Raw genomic sequence first — 20,954 nt, forward strand, 5'->3', positions numbered from 1 at the left:
ATATTTGAGGTTCTTGGCATATATTGGCCAGTATATGAGCCTGCCCACCTGCTTCACGGTGACCTCATCGGACAGGTCCCTAACACTACAGGGGTTCACCTCCACGACGCAGAGCACCCCCAGACCACCCCAGCCAAACCACCCCAGGGCATCACACAGAAAAAGGATAGGAGTGAAAGATCAGTGTTAAGCAAATGAAAGAGGCTGCTGAATGTAAAAGAAAAGAAGAGGACAGCAGTAAAGTGTCAGAGTGTTAGAATGTGAAGTTTAGCTGAGCAGTGTTATAAGTGTAAAAAATATGTGATTGAGAACCTGAATATTTTTTTGTGTGCTGGATGGCACAGTCCAAAACCGGTTCAAATAATTTCTCACCGCAAGTCACAGAGACTTTCATCTGGAGTATACTCATTGTCATCAGTGACACTGCCATGTGGTGTCCCACAAGCTTCTATACTATCCCCCATGCTTTTTGCAGTATACATACTACCACTGGGTGAAATAATCAGTTGCCATTGCCTAGTCTACCACTATGATGCAGATGATACACAACTGTACCTGCCCTTTGCTCAAGCTACTGAGAACACAACAATACTCCTTAATGGCTGTCTAGCTGAGATCCAAGAGTGGATAAATGCTAGTTGACTGTTGACTGAATCCTGATAAAACAGAGGCCCTTATGATAGGATCTCATCCTCAAACCTGTGTCTCTCTGTGGGTGGTGGTGTCGGGTGGAGTCAGTGTGTGCTCTTTAGGGGTGATGTCCTGTGTGCTGTTAGGGGTGCTGTCCTGTCACTGTGGTGTCCTGTGCTGTTAGGGAAGCTGTCCTGTCACTGTGGTGTCCTGTGCTGTTAGGAATGCTGTACATGGGTGTTGCTGTCCTGTCACTGTGCTGTACAGGGGCACTGTCCTGTGTGTTGTAAAAAATACAGGGGTGTTGTAAAGGTACAATGGCCCTGTCTTGTATGCTGTAAAATTACAGAGGTAAAATTACAGGGTTGTTGTTAAAATACAGGGGTGCTGGCCCTGTCCTGAATGCTGTAAAAATACAGGGGTGCTGTGAAAATATAGGGGTGCTGGTTCTGTGCGCCGGAATCCCGTCAGTCGGCATACTGAAGACCACCCGGTTCTTTCCTGTATGCTGTAAAAAATACAGGGGTGTTGTAAAGGTACACTGGCCCTGTTTTGTATGCTGTAAAATTACAGAGGTGCTGTGAAAATAAAGGTACACTGGCCCTGTCTTGAATGCTGTAAAAATACAGGGGTGCTGTGAAAATAAAGGTACACTGGCCCTGTCTTGTATGCTGTAAAAATACAGGGGTGCTGTGAAAATACAGGGGTGCTGGTTCTGTCCTGTATGCTGTAAAAAATACAGGGGTGTTATAAAGGTACACTGCCTTTGTCTATAATGCTGTAAAATTACAGGGGTGCTGTGAAAATAAAGGTACACTGGCCCTGTCCTGTATGCTGTAAAAATACAGGGGTACTGTTAATAAAATAAAGGTACACTTGCCCTGTCTTGTATGCTGTAAAAATACAGGGGTGCTGTGAAAATACAGGGGTGCTGGTTCTGTCCTGTATGCTGTAAAAAATACAGGGGTGTTATAAAGGTACACTGCCTTTGTCTATAATGCTGTAAAATTACAGGGGTGCTGTGAAAATAAAGATACATTGGCCATGACTTGATGGAAGCCCTCCTCCCTCTTGAAAAATTAAAAAATTACGCTTGTTAAAGTACAGGTAAAAACAACTGTGCTTTCAGAGATATCACAAATCCACAAGGAGAGTCCAAGTGTGTCAGTGGTTGCAAAGTCTATGCCTGACTTTCCCAACACTGTATGGGAAGAGAAGGTTCCTACCACCATTTGCACGCCCTCTGCAAGTGCTGGGAGGAGCACCGCCAGTCCAGTTGCTGATATTGACATTGAGGATGTGACTGTAGAAGTACAACAGGATGAGGAGGATATTGGTGTAGCTGGCGCTGAGGAGGAAGTTGAAGACGAGGATTCTGATGGTGATGTGGTTTGTTTGAATAACGCACCAGTGGAGACAGCTGTTGTCCATGGGATGAAAAAGTCCATTGTCATGCCTGGGCAAAATACTGAAAAAGCCACCTCTTCGGTGTGGAATTGTTTCTCCACAAATCTGGACAACAGGTGTCAAGCCATGTGTTGCCTTTGTCAATCCATAATAAGTAGGGGTAAGGATTTTAACCACCTAGGAACATCCTCCCTTATACGTCACCTGGAGCGCATTCATCATAAGTCATTGTCAAGTTCAGAAACATTGGGTAATAGCGTAAGCAGTTCACTGACACCTAAGTACCTTCTTCATGTTGTATCCAAGCACCTGCAATCCACACCACCAACTCCCTCAACATCAATTTCCTCCTCAGTCGGGAACAGAAGTAGTCCTGCAGGCCATATCACTGGCATGACTGATGAGTCCTCTCCTATCCGGGATTCCTCAGGAGGATCTTTCAGTGGTACGCCTACTGATGACGCTGCTGCTGTTGCTGCTGGGAGTCGATCGTCATCCCAGAGAGGAAGTCAGAAGAACCACTTGTACTACTTTAACTAAGCAATTGACTGTCCAACAATCCTTTGTGAGGAAGATGAAATATGACAGCAGTCACCCTGTTGCAAAGCAGATTACTGAGGCTATAACAACTATGCTGGTGTTTGACGTGTGTCGAACACCAGCATGTGTGTCGAACACCATTAGTGCAATGGGATTTAAACAGTTGATGGACATACTGTTTCCCCGTTACCAAATTCCATCTAGATTCCACTTCACTAGGCAAGCGATTCCTGGGCTGTACAGGGACATTAAGAAAAGTGTCCTCAGTGTCCTTAAAAATGCGGTTCACTTAACCACAGACATGTGGACAAGTGGAGCAGGGAAAACTAAGGACTACATGACTGTGAAAGCCCACTGGGTAGATGTATTGCCTTCCGCAGCAGCACCAGCAGCGGCACCAGCAGCAGCATCTCACAAATGCCAACTCATTCCTAGGCAGGCTATGCTGTGTATCATCTGTTTCCGTAAGAGGCACACCGCTGACAACCTCTTACAGAAACTGAGGGACATCATCGCACAATGGCATACCCTACTTAGACTCTCCTTGGGTTTTGTGATATCTGAAAATGCCACCAATATTGTGCATGCATTACATCTGGGCAAATTCCAGCATGTCCCATATTTTGCACATACAATTAATTTGGTGGTGCAGAATTATTTGAAAAATGACATGGGCATGCAGGAGATGCTGTTGGTGGCCTGAAAAATTGCAGGCCACTTTCGACATTCAGTGACTGTGTGCTAAAGACTGGAGTGCCAGCAAACACTCTTGAACCTGCCCTGCCATCACCTGAAGCAAGAGGTAGTAATGAGATGGAATTCAACCCTCTATATGTTCCAGAGGATGGAGGAGCAGCAAAAGGTTATTCAAGCCTATACATCTACCCACGCTATAGGCAAAGGAGGGGGAATGCACCTGACTCAAGTGCAGTGAAGAATGATTTCCGTGTTGTGCAAGGTTCTCCAACCCTTCGAACTTGCCACACGTGAAGTCAGTTCAGACACTGCCAGCTTGAGTCAGGTCAATCCCCTCATCAGGCTTTTGCAGAAGCAGCTGGAGAAATTGAAGGAGGAGCTAAGATGGAGCAATTATGCTATGTATGTGGGACTTGTGGATGGAGCCCTTTATTCGCTTTGCCAGGATTTAAGGGTGGTCAATCTGTTATAAGGCACCCATAATTTTATTGCGATTGACATAAACACTTCTTTAAGCTAGCTTATCACTAAAATAATGACACACTAAAATAACGACACGGACACGTTTAGCTGTAGTTAAAGGTCAGACGATATTTATTGATCGCTGACCTGTTCTTTAAACTATAATTGTAATTGAATTGATTTTATATTGGAGGATGGCAAAGGACAAGTCGCTACCAGACACCAGCTCCAGTCCCTTGGATGAAATCCAACCACCAAGGAGGGGAGTACCCAAACCCCGCCTCCTCCCTGCATAACCCGCATTGTGCAGGACTCACCACTCTTTTCTCTGGCAAACGTTTGGTTCCCGCAGGGGAACGTCTAAATGTCCAACCGCAAGGTAAGGACACACCTGCCGTCCTTCTAAAGAGGGTGCCCCACAATGACCACTTATGCCCATCTGACCGCTGGTTGGTAGCGACTTCCCGCCAATCTGGCTGTCAAGAGCCCACCGAGAAAGACAAGATGCAGGAAAAAATATAGTCAGGGCGGGCGGGATGGCATTCCAAAATGGCAAGAGGAAGTCTGAGGCACATGACTATGGCTTATATATTATTCCAAGACCAACCCCTAAACCCTTGATGGACAGCCCTATAATCCTATAGGAAAATACCCAAGAAAACACTGATCTGCCTAGCAACTGCTTAGTCATAAACAACCAATCACAAAAAATTGGGCTCTTATATGGCCTCAGGCTTATGCAGCCTTCAGCTTATCTAATCAGCACTACATTTTGGCCACCGTGCTTGATCCTAGGTTTAAAGCCTATGTTGTAGCTATCTTTCTGGCAGTCACAAGTCTGCAGAGGTTTAAAGACCTGCTGGTGAGAAAATTGTCAACTCAAGCAGAATGTGACCCGTCATCAGCTCTTCATTCATTTATCCCGCAACTGGGGCTGCAATGAAAATAATAACATTTCTTAGCCAACCCACTGGTGGTGATGTAGGGCAGTCAGGAGCAAGTGCTGACATCTGGTCTGCACTGAAGGAGCTGCCAACAATTACTGACATGTCTTCTGTCACTGCATATGATGCTGTCACCATTGAAAGAATGGTGGAGAATTATATTGGTGACAGCATCCAAGTAGGCATATCAGAAAAAATGTGAAGAAGATGATGGTCATCAAAATGAATGATAAATTCCTCCAGGAAGACATTTACCAACAATTGCTACCAGAAAGTACACAGGGACCTGTGATGATGGATTCTAGTGGGGACGAATTAATACAGATGTGTCCATCTACAGCTTAGATAAAATGGTGCCATGGCACTTAATTTGGCCTGACATGGCCTGACATGATTGATTCCTGCCATGCATTCAAGCGGAGTAGCAAGTTGCAATTCTGAGTTTCACCACTGGGAGGCCAAGCTTTGCGGACCATTGGGGTCATTCCGAGTTGATCGCACGTAGCAACTTTTGCTGCCCATGCGATTAGACGTCGACTATGGGGGAGGGTTTTTTTGCATAGCAAGGCTGCGAATGGTTGTGCAGCCCTGTTATGCAAATTTTTTTTGTGTAGAACAAGACCAGGGTAAGAGTTTCTTACCCAGTGCAATCAATCCAGCGTTGCAGGTTACGGAATTGACGTCAGACAGCCGCCCTCCAGACGCCTTGACACGCCTGCGTTCGGATCTCCACTCCCATAAAATGGTGAGTTGCAGCCCCGTAACGCGTTCCTGCTGTCAATCTTCTTGCGATCGCGGGAGTGATTGCTTTCTTCATTCTTCTTGTCATTGCCCAGCAACAGCTGTCGCTGGGCAACGACGTGCCTGCGCACTGCGGCCGCCGCACATGCGCAGAACTGACCCGTTCACACCGCTGCGCAAAACAGCAGCATGCGAACAGGTCGGAATGACCCCCCAGTGACAGACTACTTCATACTGTATGAAAAGATATAAAGAAAGTGTTTTTACAAAGACATAAAAAAAGAACTACTACAGTATAAGCCTAATCTGGGGCACGCTTTAAGATAAATTAGTTTAAAAGATAACTTTTATTAATTAATTTAAAATCCTAGGCATTGTGCGACATAATGGATTAATACTAAACAATGTGATCAATTTTACATCCAATTGTTTATATCATAGGTAGCAAAAATATGTTCGGTATCTGGAAAATCTGCCAAAATATTTATCACCTAATAGATTTAGTATGTGGAGATATGGCTGCCCCTCTCAAGCACTTATTCTATACATGTCCAATGTGAATCAATTCAGTTTTTTCTAAGTAGAGCGATTTGTTGGAATCTGTACATACTCTCTACAACGGAAAAGACTTATTGAACTTGAGCTACATGGGTTGACACTCTCTCAGTACCATAAAGAGAACCTCATACCCAGGGGGTTCCGTATTAAAAATCAGCCTACATTAGGTCGGTACAACAAGGAATTCTGCAAACAATGGTGTTTAATTTTGAATCAATGTAGTCGTGATTTGATGATCCTTGTTATACAACAAGTTAATCAGGACATAGAAAGTGTCAAAAAGGAAATTGTGCTGTGTGAATCCAATGGTATTGAAACCTTACGATCTGATACCAGTAATGAGTGGTTAACCAAATTAGAGGACTCAGTTAATTCTTTTAAAGCAGAACTTCTGACTTTTAAGAAGAGTAAATATAGAAAAGTTAAGGAAGATTATAGAGAATCTAGAGTATACCCATGGTTGACAGGCCAAGCGAATAGGAGACCCTGGAGAGGTGGTGTTGGAAATAGGAGACGGCAGGATACACATTTTACTGATATAGAGTCCAACACCTCTCATAGTGATTCTGACCAATCAGGGAGGGGTCCTTTTTTAGGGGACAAAATTTCTACAAGAAGCAGATTCAAAGGAAGAGACCTTGTAGGAGAGGGGGCAGCAGGAGGAAGTTACCAGAAAGGGAGAAACAAGACCAAGAAATAGTGGTATTTAATCTTTCTGACTATACACCAACACCTCCAGAACTATCTGTACTTAACAAAGGTTTATCCTTTGTACAAACTTACAGACAAAGACCATTTGATTGCGAGGTTGAACTGTACAAGTTCCATCGCCAGCTACGTCTTAAAGATTTTTTTTCTAAACATCCAGGTAACATTGCCCCCACAACGAGTGTACCATTTAAGAAATCAAGCTCCTTTGATCCACCTTCCAACAATCCCTCGATTGAGACTTTTATGAGGTTGGTCAAGAGAGATATTTTTCCCATTATGCATAACACAAAAATGCATTTTTCCAATATCACACACGATGAGAGGGTTGCTATACACAATCTGAGAGAGAATCCCGAGATAATAATAAGACCCGCCGATAATGGCGGCGGGATTGTGATTTTGAACAGGGATGACTACATTAGAGAAGTTATGAGACAATTGTCAGACTCAGTCTGTTATAAGAAATTACTATTTGATCCAACTGATAAGTATAAAAGAGAAATTGATAATATAATACAGATGGGTCTGTCAAATGGATGGGTTGATATACAGACTGTTGAATTCCTAACCCAAGAATTTCCTAAAATTCCACTACTGTACATTTTACCCAAAATACATAAATCGATGACATCACCACCGGGCAGGCCCATTATTTCCTCCATGGGCTCCCTTTGCCAGCCTATATCTCAGTATATAGATTATTATCTACAGCCAGTAGTTCAAAACACTCCTTACTGGTTGAGAGATACTACTGATTTCCTTAACAAATTGTCTTCTTTTGGTCCTCCTCCTACTGGGTGCTATCTGGTAACACTAGATGTTGCCAGCTTATATACCAACATTGATCATGTTGAGGGAATGCAGGCTGTCCGACGAGTGGTTGGTTCCAGTCCACACTACAAAGGTCCACCTTCTGAATTTTTGATGTTATTGATTGAATTGATTTTGCATAAAAATTATTTCCTCTTTGATAATACTTTTTATTTACAACTCAAAGGGACTGCGATGGGGTCTAATATGGCCCCATCGTATGCAAATATATTTATGTATGACTATGAAAGAAGGCATATCATGGCTAACCAAGAATTTTCTCAGTATATTGCTTTTTATGTTCGTTTTATAGATGATTTGTTTTTGGTGTGGACTGGGACCGAGACCACTCTTAAGGACTTTGTGGATTCCCTCAATCAGATACCTGGGTCTATTAGATTTATGTATTCAGCTAGCTCTAAAGTGATACAGTTTTTAGATGTATCAATTCTATGTATTAACGGACTCTTTGAAACAACTTTATTCAGGAAACCGACTGATAAAAATAGCTTGCTACTTGCCTCTAGCTTTCATCCCCAACCGTTGAAGAAAGGACTCCCGTTCTCACAGCTGGTTCGAGCTGTAAGAATTACGTCTAATCAAACTGAACTACGACAGTCACTTACCAGAATGGGAAACAACTTTTTAGATCGGGGATATGATCCAAAAGAGATTGAAGCTACTAAGCAAAAATGTCTGAAATTGAGAAGAGAAGATCTACTAACCCCAAAAGCAGTTAACAAAAATCTTAGCCATGGGAAAATGATGTTTGGTACAACTTTTTCAATAACATCGGGTGCATTAAGATCAGCAATCTTGAACCATTGGCACATCATCAGATCAGATCCAGCTATTGGTGAACTGTGTGGAGAGAAACCATTATTCTGCTACAAGAGGAGCAACAATCTAAAACAACAAGTGACATACTCGGACATTAGCCCAAAAGTTGCACAGGGCAGGAATTGACTAACTACCACCAAGGGCTCCTTTAAGTGTTCTGGATGCGTCAATTGCCGATTTATTCAAACAGGAACGAGTTTTCAACATCCCCTGACAGGCCGTACGTATCATTTAAAACATCGGATGAACTGTGAGACAAAATTTGTGGTCTACATGATCCTGTGCCCATGTAAACGTATTTATGTGGGCAAAACAATACGAATGCTAAAAGAAAGAATCAGAATGCACCGTTCTATATTAAAGAAAGCATTTGTGAAACTTGAAACTAATACACCGCCAGTTGCCAAACACTTTGCTACTGCAGGACATACTGTTAAAGATTTCAGCTTCATGCCGATTGATCATATCCCCCCCTTACGAAGAGGAGGTGACAGACACAAGCTTTTACTTAAGCGTGAGTGCCTGTGGATTTATGATCTACAATCTATGACCCCGGCAGGCCTTAATGAAGAGTTCAATATGTCAGTATTTTTGTGCTAGCTATTAGACCCAGGTATTGACAATGGTACACATGAGTACAATAATTGACCCTATATCCTAGATTCATTAGATGTGTTTGTGTTGTTGTTTTCTCTGTCCATTTATTTTTTGTTTTACTATTGGTGTTTAATATTACGAAACTTTCACATATCCTGTTAACCGTGGCGATTATGGTGATTATAATAATTATTCACCATGTGGCTTAATTGTTACATACTTTGTATTACGCCATAAGGTACAGGATGGATCGTTATTTTATAATGGTCCTTTTCACTGTTTTTAATCACAGCGTTGTTGTATACAGGGAGTCATGGTTACTCTGACTTCCGGTCTTTCACTTCCGGCACCCGGGAACCCCTGGCGGCTCCTATGCCATTTGTCTCTGTATGTTGGTTCCGGTTGCTGACGTCATTTCGGAGGCGCCGGGACCGCTACGGGGAACGATGGCGGGAACGGCAGGAGAGCGTGGTGTGACGGAGGGGTGGAGATTAGACATCAAACTCAGGTATGACATTCTGGTTTTCCCTATATAAATGCTCTCTTTGTCATTATCTTTCATACATCCTTTGAGAAAGGTGCGCAGACACCGAAACGGCTGTCAGGGGTATCGGAGGAATGTCTCCAGGAGTGGTAACACGCTTGTAAACGCTGCTACTCTTAAAATATGCATTTTTGACTCGTCTGTTTGAGCATTTGATGGAAACTCTATAATTGGTGGAATAAATTCTTTTTTGCAACTGGTTGTGCAGATCACTTCTATTCACTCAGCATAGCTGAATGTGTTTATGAGGTTTTGTGATATTAAATTCTGTGGATCAAGCACCCGGATTTAATTCAGTGATGTGTGCAGTTCATGAGACGTTTATACTCTCTACAATAAATATAAAAAATAAACACATATGCGTATTCAAAAAATGAGCCATCTATACACAGTCCCTGCAGAATCATAACATCATAGAACATTGATACATAGATGTACATAGGGTGTCATTCAGACCTGATCGCTCGCTAGCATTTTTTGCAGCGCCGCAATCAGGTCAGGACTGCGCATGCATATGCACCGCAATGCGCAGGCACGTCGCACGGGTACAAAGCGGATCATTGCTGTGCGATGGGATTTACGAAGAATCCATTCGCACAGCCGAACACAAGGTGATTGACAGGAAGAAGGCTTTTGTGGGTGTCAACTGACCATTTTCTGGGAGTGTTTGGAAAAACAAAGGGCGTATCCAAGCGTTTGCAGGTGGGGTGTCTGAAGTCAATTCCGGGCCCGGACAGGCTGAAGTGATCGCAGTGGCTGAGTAAGTTCTGGGCAACTCAGAAACTGCACAAAGTTTTTATGTACCGCACAGCTGCACATGCGATCGCACACTTGCAAAGCTAAAATAAACTCCCCTGTAGGCGGCGACTATCTGATTGCAGGACTGCAAAAAACTGCTAGCAAGCGATCAGGTCTGAATTAGGCCCATAGTTTTTAGTACTGATGGAGTTTGTACGTGCTCTGTGTCATGTCAACCTAGTACATGTGGACCTATGGACCATATCGACCTAGAAACCCTGTCAACCTACTGCATGTTGCCATACAGTATCAGAATTGTTTTCACGGCACTGCTAGGCCAAAAGTTTCTTATTGAGAAATTCAGAAAAAAATATTAAATTAAGACATTTGTGTTTATATATATTATCCTGAGGTGAGGGACAGGGTTCACATCTTTTTGTCCACATATTTTATGATTGTAACCCACAAGCACTGGTTTTGTCTATTAAATTGACCTTAAATAATTTTAATTTGGCCTGGACCACCAGCTCAGGGCACCCCTGCAAGTACCATGAGGCATCCCATGGTTTCACAGCACAGTTTGAGCACCACTGCAATATGGCCTTTGTTTTATCACCACCCTGGGTGGAGTAACAATGTCATGGTGTATGATTTGAGTTTTCCCTGGGGAGGGCAGAGAACACAACCTGGTACTGTGCTACTAAGTTTACCACTTCTTGTTACTGGCTGAGACTGAAAGTGACTTCAATGGGCACCTGACATTCTGGGGTTTTCACAGCCACTAAAGAGGGATGACTGGCACTTTCTTTTCAAGACTTCTACTCTGAGGACACTTCCAGCACTCCTGCACTGCCGACACTGCCACCACCCCTGCACTGTGGACACTGCCGGCACTCCTGCACTGAGTACACCTTCAGCACTCCTGCATTGCCAACACTGCCGGCACCCCTGCACTCAGGACAATGCTGGCACTCCTGCACTGAGTACACCTCCGGTAATCCTGCACTGCTGACACTGCCGGTACCCCTGCACTGAGAACACCTCCAGCACTCCCACACTGCCATCACCCATTCACTGAGGACACTGCCGTGACTCCTGCACTGAGGACGCCTCCAGCACTCCTGCATTGCCGACAATGCCGGGAACCCTGCACTGAGGACACCACCGGTACTCTAGCACTGCATACACTGTCGGCAACCCTGCACTGAGGACACTGCCGGCACTCCTGCACTGAGGACACCTCCGGCACACTACAGTATAAAAAGGGTCATAGGTTGACTACAAAATGTGTTTCGAGAATGTTTAGAAATTAGCTTGAAAAAACTGGCACTTGAAACTGTCCTTAAGAAACTGGCACCGTATTACAAATACTGTTGTTAGATACCATATACCATACCTCCCAACATGACCCTCTCCAGGAGGGACAGAATGCTCTGCTTCTGGACTTTTCTCTTAATGAATAATTGCCAGCACCTGTTTTGAACAGGTTCCTGGATAAGAAAGGTGTTTCAGCACAGGTAATAGCAATAATAAATTAAGAGGGAAGTCCAGGAGCAGAAAATTATGTCCCTCCTGGAGAGGGTCATGTTGGGAGGTATGCGTATACTGTAATGCAAAAACTGACTGTCAGCATTTTATAGTACAGTATGTTCATGTCTTCTTCCAGGTGAATGCATTGCTTGTCTCAAAACATAGGATGGTGGAATTCAATTGTAGAGGCTGAAAATTTTCTACAGACAGACAATAAATTACTGTAGGTCTTTAGTAGCCCTCCCCCTGCGTATTGTCACTACTCATTGCTGTTGCCCTTTGTTTATTGAGCCACTTTTTTTTACTTTTGGTCCCTACAGTACCTTCCCCCATAATAGAACGTCATGTTCTATGGTTACATTGGACATACATTGTCCAGTAATGTTGCTGGTTGTACAATGTTTTTATTTTCCCTTTATTGTTACAGTATGTCAGTAGCTTTATGAAGGAGGCTGAAGCTATTTTTTTAATAAACATTTATTGCAACAAACAAAAAATCATTTCTTTGCTTTGGTGGTCTGTGGTAGCATCTTGGCAAGCTTCTTGGCATCGAATCTACTTGGAGATTTGCCATAGAATGTCCACTTATAAATTCTGCTGATATTTACTCATATATATGACTGGAGTATGAGGTCCACTATAAGTGTAAACTAAAGCTAGCCATACATCAAGACAATCTTGTTCCAACCAGCCAGCTAGTTAGCTGGTTTGAACGATAGTTGGGCAGTTTGTGGGAGCAAATGATAATTAGCCGTTTGCTCCCACATGCTGAAAAATGCCCAAAAACGGTTGGACCCATGGCTGTGGGTCACCCTGTCACCAGCAGCGGCTGTGGGTCCCCTGTGTCATCAGCGGTGGCTGTGGGTCCTCAATGTCATCAGCGGTAGCTGTGGGTCCTCTCTGTCATCAACGGCAGCTGTGGGTCCCCATGTCATCAGTGCCGGATGTGGGTCTTCCCTGTCATCAGCACCGGCTGTGGGTCCCCCTGTCATCAGTGGAGGCTGTGGGTCTTCCCTGGAGGGCACTTTACGGACAATGCAATCAGCTGAATATCAGTCATATAAATTATTATTTTTACAACCCCACCTGCACCCCAACCCTCCCCTTAACAGGTAACACTTCCGATTCCCCCCTAAAACAGATGGCACCTCCACATACGTCAAAATACTTAAGATTTTAAGTGCACTCATTCCCTTATAGGATGATATATATTTCTATTCTATGTGCAAAAGATTTCTTTTAGTATATGACATCTTAGTTTCATTATTAATATAATAGTATTTTAGTCTGCTAGACACATTCTTTATTGAATTACTTGATGTGGATGAAACTTCCTTTTTAACATAAAATATTTTTCTCTATACCAATTAATTTTTGGTGTGGAAGAAAAGAAAGTAAAAATACGCTTTTACTGGAATAAATAGACATGCAAGTTTTTTTTTTGTTTTTTTTTAAACATGCTAAAGAAGGCAGTCACTGTCCGCCTACTTCTGTGACATCACAAGTTGGAGAGAAGTTGGCTGGTCTGATGAAAAAGTTTGCAGGTTGGCTGGTCAGACGGAAAAGTTGGTTTGGTGTGTGGGGCAGAGTTTTAGTTGGACAAAAAAGTTGGACGGTTGGTCAGTCGGATGGTTGAAGGAAAGTTGGTCTGATGTATGGCTAGCATAACTTGTACAATCCAATCTCAAGTTCCAAGAGGTTGCCCAAATTGTTCATTCAAATGATTGGTCAGCTTTATGTTATGTCACAGGTTCACAGCCTGTATGTACAGTACTGGTTAGCTGATCTTTACAGCTTTTAAACACAGCAGGGGTGAAGCCTGCAGTTTAGTGAACACACTACCCAAGTGAAACTACAGTTTGTTTACCCAGGAACTAGGTCTCAAGCTTCAAACAAAGGGGGTCATTCTGACCCGTTCACATGCGGCTGTTTTTCGCAGTGGTGCGAATGGGTCAGTTCTGCGCATGCACAGCGGGCGCAATGCGCAGGCGCATTGTTTCCCAACAATGGCCGTAGCTCGGCAACGACAAGAAGACTGAAGAAAGTGAACACAGCCGTGATCGCAAGAAGATTGACAGGAGGAAGGCGTTCCGGGGCGTCAACTTACCGTTTTCTGGGAGTGGTGTGTCGATCGCAGGCGTGTCTAGGCATTTGGAGGGCGGATGTCTGACATCAATTGCGGGACCTGCAAAGCTGGATTCATCGCACAGGGTAAGTAACTCTTACCCTGGTCTTGTCCTACGCAGAACTTTTTTTGCATATCAGTGCTGCACAAGCGTTCGCAGCCTTGCTATGCAAAAAAACCCTCCCCCATAGCCGGCGTCTAGTTGATTGCACGGGCAGCAAAAAGTTGCTATGTGCGATCAACTCAGAATGACTCAGAATGACCCCAAAGCCATAAAGATAAGGCAATCAGCCTCTGCTAAAATCACTAATAACCCCCAAAGTGCAAGCTGAGACTCAATAGACTCTGGTGTTGATGATCTGAATGGTGTCTTTCTTTCCCTTATTTTATACTGTATCTTGAGATACAGTACAATACATGTTTTACACACTGCAAGATGACACCCAAAATTAGCAAGAGTGTGAGCAAAATCATTGCTAATATGAAGAAGGTGAATAAAGAAATCAGCAAGATACAACAGTATACTAAACTACATAGTGTAAAGATAAAGAGGTTTTTGCACAGCGAGCGATCAGGTCTGAACTGCGCATGCGTATGCCCCGCAATGCGCAGGTGCGACGGGGAGCGCCGGACAGCGACGGGTTGCTGCAAAAAAAGCGATCACACGGTGATTGACAGGAAGAAGGCGTTTGTGGGTGGCAACTGACCGTTTTAAGGGAGCATCTGTAAAAACGCAGGCATTCCCAAGCGTTTGCAGGGCGGGTGTCTGACGTAACTTCCGGTCCTGGACAGGCTGAAGTGATCACAGCGGGTGAGTAAGTTCTAGACTGCTCAGAGACTACACAAAATCTGTTAGTGCAGCTCTGCGACACATGCGATCGCACACTTGCACAGCTAAAAATACACTCCCTTGTGGGCGGTGACTATGCGAACGCAGGACTGCAAAAAACAGCTAGCGAGCGATTAACTTTGAATTACCCCTAAAGACATGGGGAGACAAGCAGGTTGGTAAGCCCCGTACACACGGGGAGATGTGTGCTGAGCAATCAACCACAGATCGCACAGCACGCATCTCTCCACCCCCGCTCAGAACTCCGCTCAGGAGGGACGGGGGGGGACACTCACTTCACACAGCCGTGAACGATATACTAGATTGTGCCTGCATGCAGGCACAATCTAGTACCGGCGATAGTGACGCGTGGGGTCGTGCATCACCATCGGTATGGGGCATACACACAGAGAGAGATCCGTTCTTAATTTCTAGTCAGATTGCTTAGAAATTAAGCACGGATCTCTTCGCTTGTACCCCCTTATAGGGAGGAAATACTGTATAACGATGCATGGCGGTAAGCAGGGAGATGCAGGGAGGTAGGACGAGAATACAGAGATGGGATAGATGGAAGCAGGGCAGTAGGGAGTAGATAAAGAGAAGCAGGGTGGTAGGGGGGATAGCGGGATGCAGGGCGGTAGGGAGGGGAAAGAGTGACACAGGGTGGTAGGTAGGGGATAGGGTGTGGTCTCACAAGGAAGGGACAGGACTAGATTAATAATGGGCCCCCCCCCTTCAAAATAGGCCCACAGGATCCCCTGCTGCTGGAAATAGGGAAAAATGTTTTTCCTGGTACATCAAGTCAGTAGCCGCCTCCCCACCACCCTGCACAACAGCAGCGCCAGTGGTGGACTTATTTTTAGAGATGAGCGGGTTCGGTTCCTCGGAATCTGAACCCCCCCGAACTTCAGCCTTTTTACACTGGTCCGAGGCAGACTCGGATCTTCCCGCCTTGCTCGGCTAACCTGAGCGCGCCCGAACGTCATCATCCCGCTGTCGGATTCTCGCGAGGCTCGTATTCTATCGCGAGACTCGGATTCTATATAAGGAGCCGCGCGTCGCCGCCATTTTCACACGTGCATTGAGATTGATAGGGAGAGGACGTGGCTGGCGTCCTCTCCGTTTATAGTTACTGTTAGTAGTTAGTTGATCTGATTGCTGCTTAGCTTATTGTGGGGAGGATTGGGGAGAGCTGTTAGGAGGAGTACAGTCAGTGCAGAGTTTTGCTAGTATTTTTTAATCCGTTCTCTGCCTGAAAAAAACGCTCCATACCATATCTGTGCTCAGCCTCAGTGTGCTGCATGATATATCTAATCTATGTATATCTGACTGTGCTGAGTGCTCACTGCTCACACAGCTGAATTGTGGGGGAGACTGGGGTGCAGTTATAGCAGGAGTACAGTGCACACTTTTGCTGCCAGTGTGACTGACCAGTGACCACCAGTATATTGTCTGCCTGAAAAAGTTAAACACTCCTGTGGTGTTTTTTTTTTTTATTCTATAAACGCATTCTGCTGACAGTGTCCAGCAGGTCCGTCATTCATTATATTATATAAATATTTACCTGCAGTAGTGTTATATATTTTTTTGTTCATCTCTATCATCTTTATCATCTCTATATTAGCAGACGCAGTACGGTAGTCCACGGCTGTGGCTACCTCTGTGTCGTCAGTGCTCGTCCATAATTGTATACCTACCTGTGGTGGGTTTTTCTTTTCTATCTTCTTCATACTAGTAGTTTAGGAGTCTGCTGACAGTGTCCAGCAGGTCCGTCATTATATTATATATATACCTGCAGTAGTGATATATATATATTTTTTATATTATTATCATCTCTATACTAGCAGACGCAGTACGGTAGTCCACGGCTGTAGCTACCTCTGTGTCGTCAGTGCTCGTCCATTATTGTATACCTACCTGTGGTGTTTTTTTTTTTCTATCTTCTTCATACTAGTAGTTTAGGAGTCTGCTGACAGTGTCCAGCAGGTCCGTCATTATATTATATATACCTGCAGTAGTGATATATATATATTTTTTATATCATTATCATCTCTATACTAGCAGACGCAGTACGGTAGTCCACGGCTGTAGCTACCTCTGTGTCGTCAGTGCTCGTCCATAATTGTATACCTACCTGTGGTGGGGGTTTTTTTTCTATCTTCTTCATACTAGTAGTTTAGGAGTCTGCTGACAGTGTCCAGCAGGTCCGTCATTATATTATATATACCTGCAGTAGTGATATATATATATATTTTTTATATCATTATCATCTCTATACTAGGAAACGCAGTACCGTAGTCCACGGCTGTAGCTACCTCTGTGTCGTCAGTCACTCGTCATCCATAAGTATACTAGTATCCATCCATCTCCATTGTTTACCTGAGGTGCCTTTTAGTTGTGCCTATTAAAATATGGAGCACAAAAATGTTGAGGTTCCAAAAATAGGGAAAGATCAAGATCCACTTCCACCTCGTGCTGAAGCTGCTGCCACTAGTCATGGCCGAGACGATGAAATTCCATCAACGTCGTCTGCCAAGGCCGATGCCCAATGTCATAGTACAGAGCATGTAAAATCCAAAACACAAAATATCAGTAAAAAAAGGACTCAAAAATCTAAAATAAAATCGTCGGAGGAGAAGCGTAAACTTGCCAATATGCCATTTACCACACAGAGTGGCAAGGAATGGCTGAGGCCCTGGCCTATGTTCATGGCTAGTGGTTCAGCTTCACATGAGGATGGAAGCACTCAGCCTCTCGCTAGAAAAATGAAAAGACTTAAGCTGGCAAAAGCACAGCAAAGAACTGTGCGTTCTTCGAAATCACAAATCCACAAGGAGAGTCCAATTGTGTCGGTTGCGATGCCTGACCTTCCCAACACTGGACGTGAAGAGCATGCGCCTTCCACCATTTGCACGCCCCCTGCAAGTGCTGGAAGGAGCACCCGCAGTCCAGTTCCTGATAGTCAGATTGAAGATGTCAGTGTTGAAGTACACCAGGATGAGGAGGATATGGGTGTTGCTGGCGCTGGGGAGGAAATTGACCAGGAGGATTCTGATGGTGAGGTGGTTTGTTTAAGTCAGGCACCCGGGGAGACACCTGTTGTCCGTGGGAGGAATATGGCCATTGACATGCCTGGTGAATATACCAAAAAAATCAGCTCTTCGGTGTGGAAGTATTTCAACAGAAATGCGGACAACATTTGTCAAGCCGTGTGTTGCCTTTGTCAAGCTGTAATAAGTTTGGGTAAGGACGTTAACCACCTCGGAACATCCTCCCTTATACGTCACCTGCAGCGCATTCATCATAAGTCAGTGACAAGTTCAAAAACTTTGGGGGACAGCGGAAGCAGTCCACTGACCAGTAAATCCCTTCCTCTTGTAACCAAGCTCACGCAAACCACCCCACCAACTCCCTCAGTGTCAATTTCCTCCTTCCCCAGGAATGCCAATAGTCCTGCAGGCCATGTCACTGGCAATTCTGACGAGTCCTCTCCTGCCTGGGATTTCTCCGATGCATCCTTGCGTGTAACGCCTACTGCTGCTGGCGCTGCTGTTGTTGCTGCTGGGAGTCGATGGTCATCCCAGAGGGGAAGTCGTAAGACGACTTTTACTACTTCCACCAAGCAATTGACTGTCCAACAGTCCTTTGCGAGGAAGATGAAATATCACAGCAGTCATCCTGCTGCAAAGCGGATAACTGAGGCCTTGGCATCCTGGGCGGTGAGAAACGTGGTTCCGGTATCCATCATTACTGCAGAGCCAACTATAGACTTGATTGAGGTACTGTGTCCCCGGTACCAAATACCATCTAGGTTCCATTTCTCTAGGCAGGCGATACCGAAAATGTACACAGACCTCAGAAAAATACTCACCAGTGTCCTAAAAAATGCAGTTGTACCCAATGTCCACTTAACCACGGACATGTGGACAAGTGGAGCAGGGCAGACTCAGGACTATATGACTGTGACAGCCCACTGGGTAGATGTATTGCCTCCCGCTGCAAGAACAGCAGCGGCGGCACCAGTAGCAGCATCTCGCAAACGCCAACTCTTTCCTAGGTAGGCTACGCTTTGTATCACCGCTTTCCAGAATACGCACACAGCTGAAAACCTCTTACGGCAACTGAGGAAGATCATCGCAGAATGGCTTACCCCAATTGGACTCTCCTGTGGATTTGTGGCATCGGACAACGCCAGCAATATTGTGTGTGCATTAAATATGGGCAAATTCCAGCACGTCCCATGTTTTGCACATACCTTGAATTTGGTGGTGCAGAATTATTTAAAAAACGAGAGGGGCGTGCAAGAGATGCTGTCGGTGGCCAGAAGAATTGCGGGACACTTTCGGCGTACAGGCACCACGTACAGAATACTGGAGCAACACCAAAAACGCCTGAACCTGCCCTGCCATCATCTGAAGCAAGAAGTGGTAACGAGGTGGAATTCAACCCTCTATATGCTTCAGAGGTTGGAGGAGCAGCAAAAGGCCATTCAAGCCTATACAACTGAGCACGATATAGGAGGTGGAATGCACCTGTCTCAAGCGCAGTGGAGAATGATTTCAACGTTGTGCAAGGTTCTGCAACCTTTTGAACTTGCCACACGTGAAGTCAGTTCAGACACTGCCAGCCTGAGTCAAGTCATTCCCCTCATCAGGCTTTTGCAGAAGAAGCTGGAGACATTGAAGGAGGAGCTAACACAGAGCGATTCCGCTAGGCATGTGGGACTTGTGGATGGAGCCCTTAATTCGCTTAACAAGGATTCACGGGTGTTCAATCTGTTGAAATCAGAGCACTACATTTTGGCCACCGTGCTCGATCCTAGATTTAAAACCTACCTTGGATCTCTCTTTCCGGCAGACACAAGTCTGCAGGGGTTCAAAGAACTGCTGGTGAGAAAATTGTCAAGTCAAGCGGAACGCGACCTGTCAACATCTCCTTCACATTCTCCCGCAACTGGGGGTGCGAGGAAAAGGCTAAGAATTCCGAGCCCACCCGCTGGCGGTGATGCAGGGCAGTCTGGAGCGACTGCTGATGCTGACATCTGGTCCGGACTGAAGGACCTGCCAACGATTACGGACATGTCGTCTACTGTCACTGCATATGATTCTCTCCAAATTTAAAGAATGGTGGAGGATTATATGAGTGACCGCATCCAAGTAGGCACGTCAGACAGTCCGTACGTATACTGGCAGGAAAAAGAGGCAATTTGGAGGCCCTTGCACAAACTGGCTTTATTCTACCTAAGTTGCCCTCCCACAAGTGTATACTCCGAAAGAGTGTTTAGTGCCGCCGCTCACCTTGTCAGCAATCGGCGTACGAGGTTACTTCCAGAAAATGTGGAGAAGGTGATGTTCATTAAAATGAATTATAATCAATTCCTCCATGGAGACATTCACCAGCAGCAATTGCCTCCACAAAGTACACAGGGAGCTGTGATGGTGGATTCCAGTGGGGACGAATTGATAATCTGTGAGGAGGGGGATGTACACGGTGATGAATCGGAGGATGATGATGAGGTGGACATCTTGCCTCTGTAGAGCCAGTTTGTGCAAGGAGAGATTAATTGCTTCTTTTTTGGTGGGGGTCCAAACCAACCCGTCATTTCAGTCACAGTCGTGTGGCAGACCCTGTCACTGAAATGATGGGTTGGTTAAAGTGTGCATGTCCTGTTTATACAACATAAGGGTGGGTGGGAGGGCCCAAGGACAATTCCATCTTGCACCTCTTTTTTCTTTCATTTTTCTATGCGTCATGTGCTGTTTGGGGAGTGTTTTTTGGAAGGGCCATCCTGCGTGACACTGCAGTGCCACTCCTAGATGGGCCAGGTGTTTGTGTCGGCCACTTGGGTCGCTGAGCTTAGTCACACAGCTACCTCATTGCGCCTCTTTTTTTCTTTGCATCATGTGCTGTTTGGGGAGTGTTTTTTGGAAGGGCCATCCTGCGTGACACTGCAGTGCCACTCCTAGATGGGCCAGGTGTTTGTGTCGGCCACTAAGGTTGCTTAGCTTACTCACACAGCTACCTCATTGCGCCTCTTTTTTTCTTTGCGTCATGTGCTGTTTGGGGAGTGTTTTTTGGAAGGGCCATCCTGCGTGACACTGCAGTGCCACTCCTAGATGGGCCAGGTGTTTGTGTCGGCCACTTGGGTCGCTGAGCTTAGTCATCCAGCGACCTTGGTGCAAATTTTAGGACTAAAAATAATATTGTGAGGTGTGAGGTGTTCAGAATAGACTGAAAATTAGTGGAAATTAT

Source organism: Pseudophryne corroboree, chromosome 3 (assembly GCF_028390025.1).
Source record: "Pseudophryne corroboree isolate aPseCor3 chromosome 3, aPseCor3.hap2, whole genome shotgun sequence".
Taxonomy (NCBI): Eukaryota; Metazoa; Chordata; class Amphibia; order Anura; family Myobatrachidae; genus Pseudophryne; species Pseudophryne corroboree.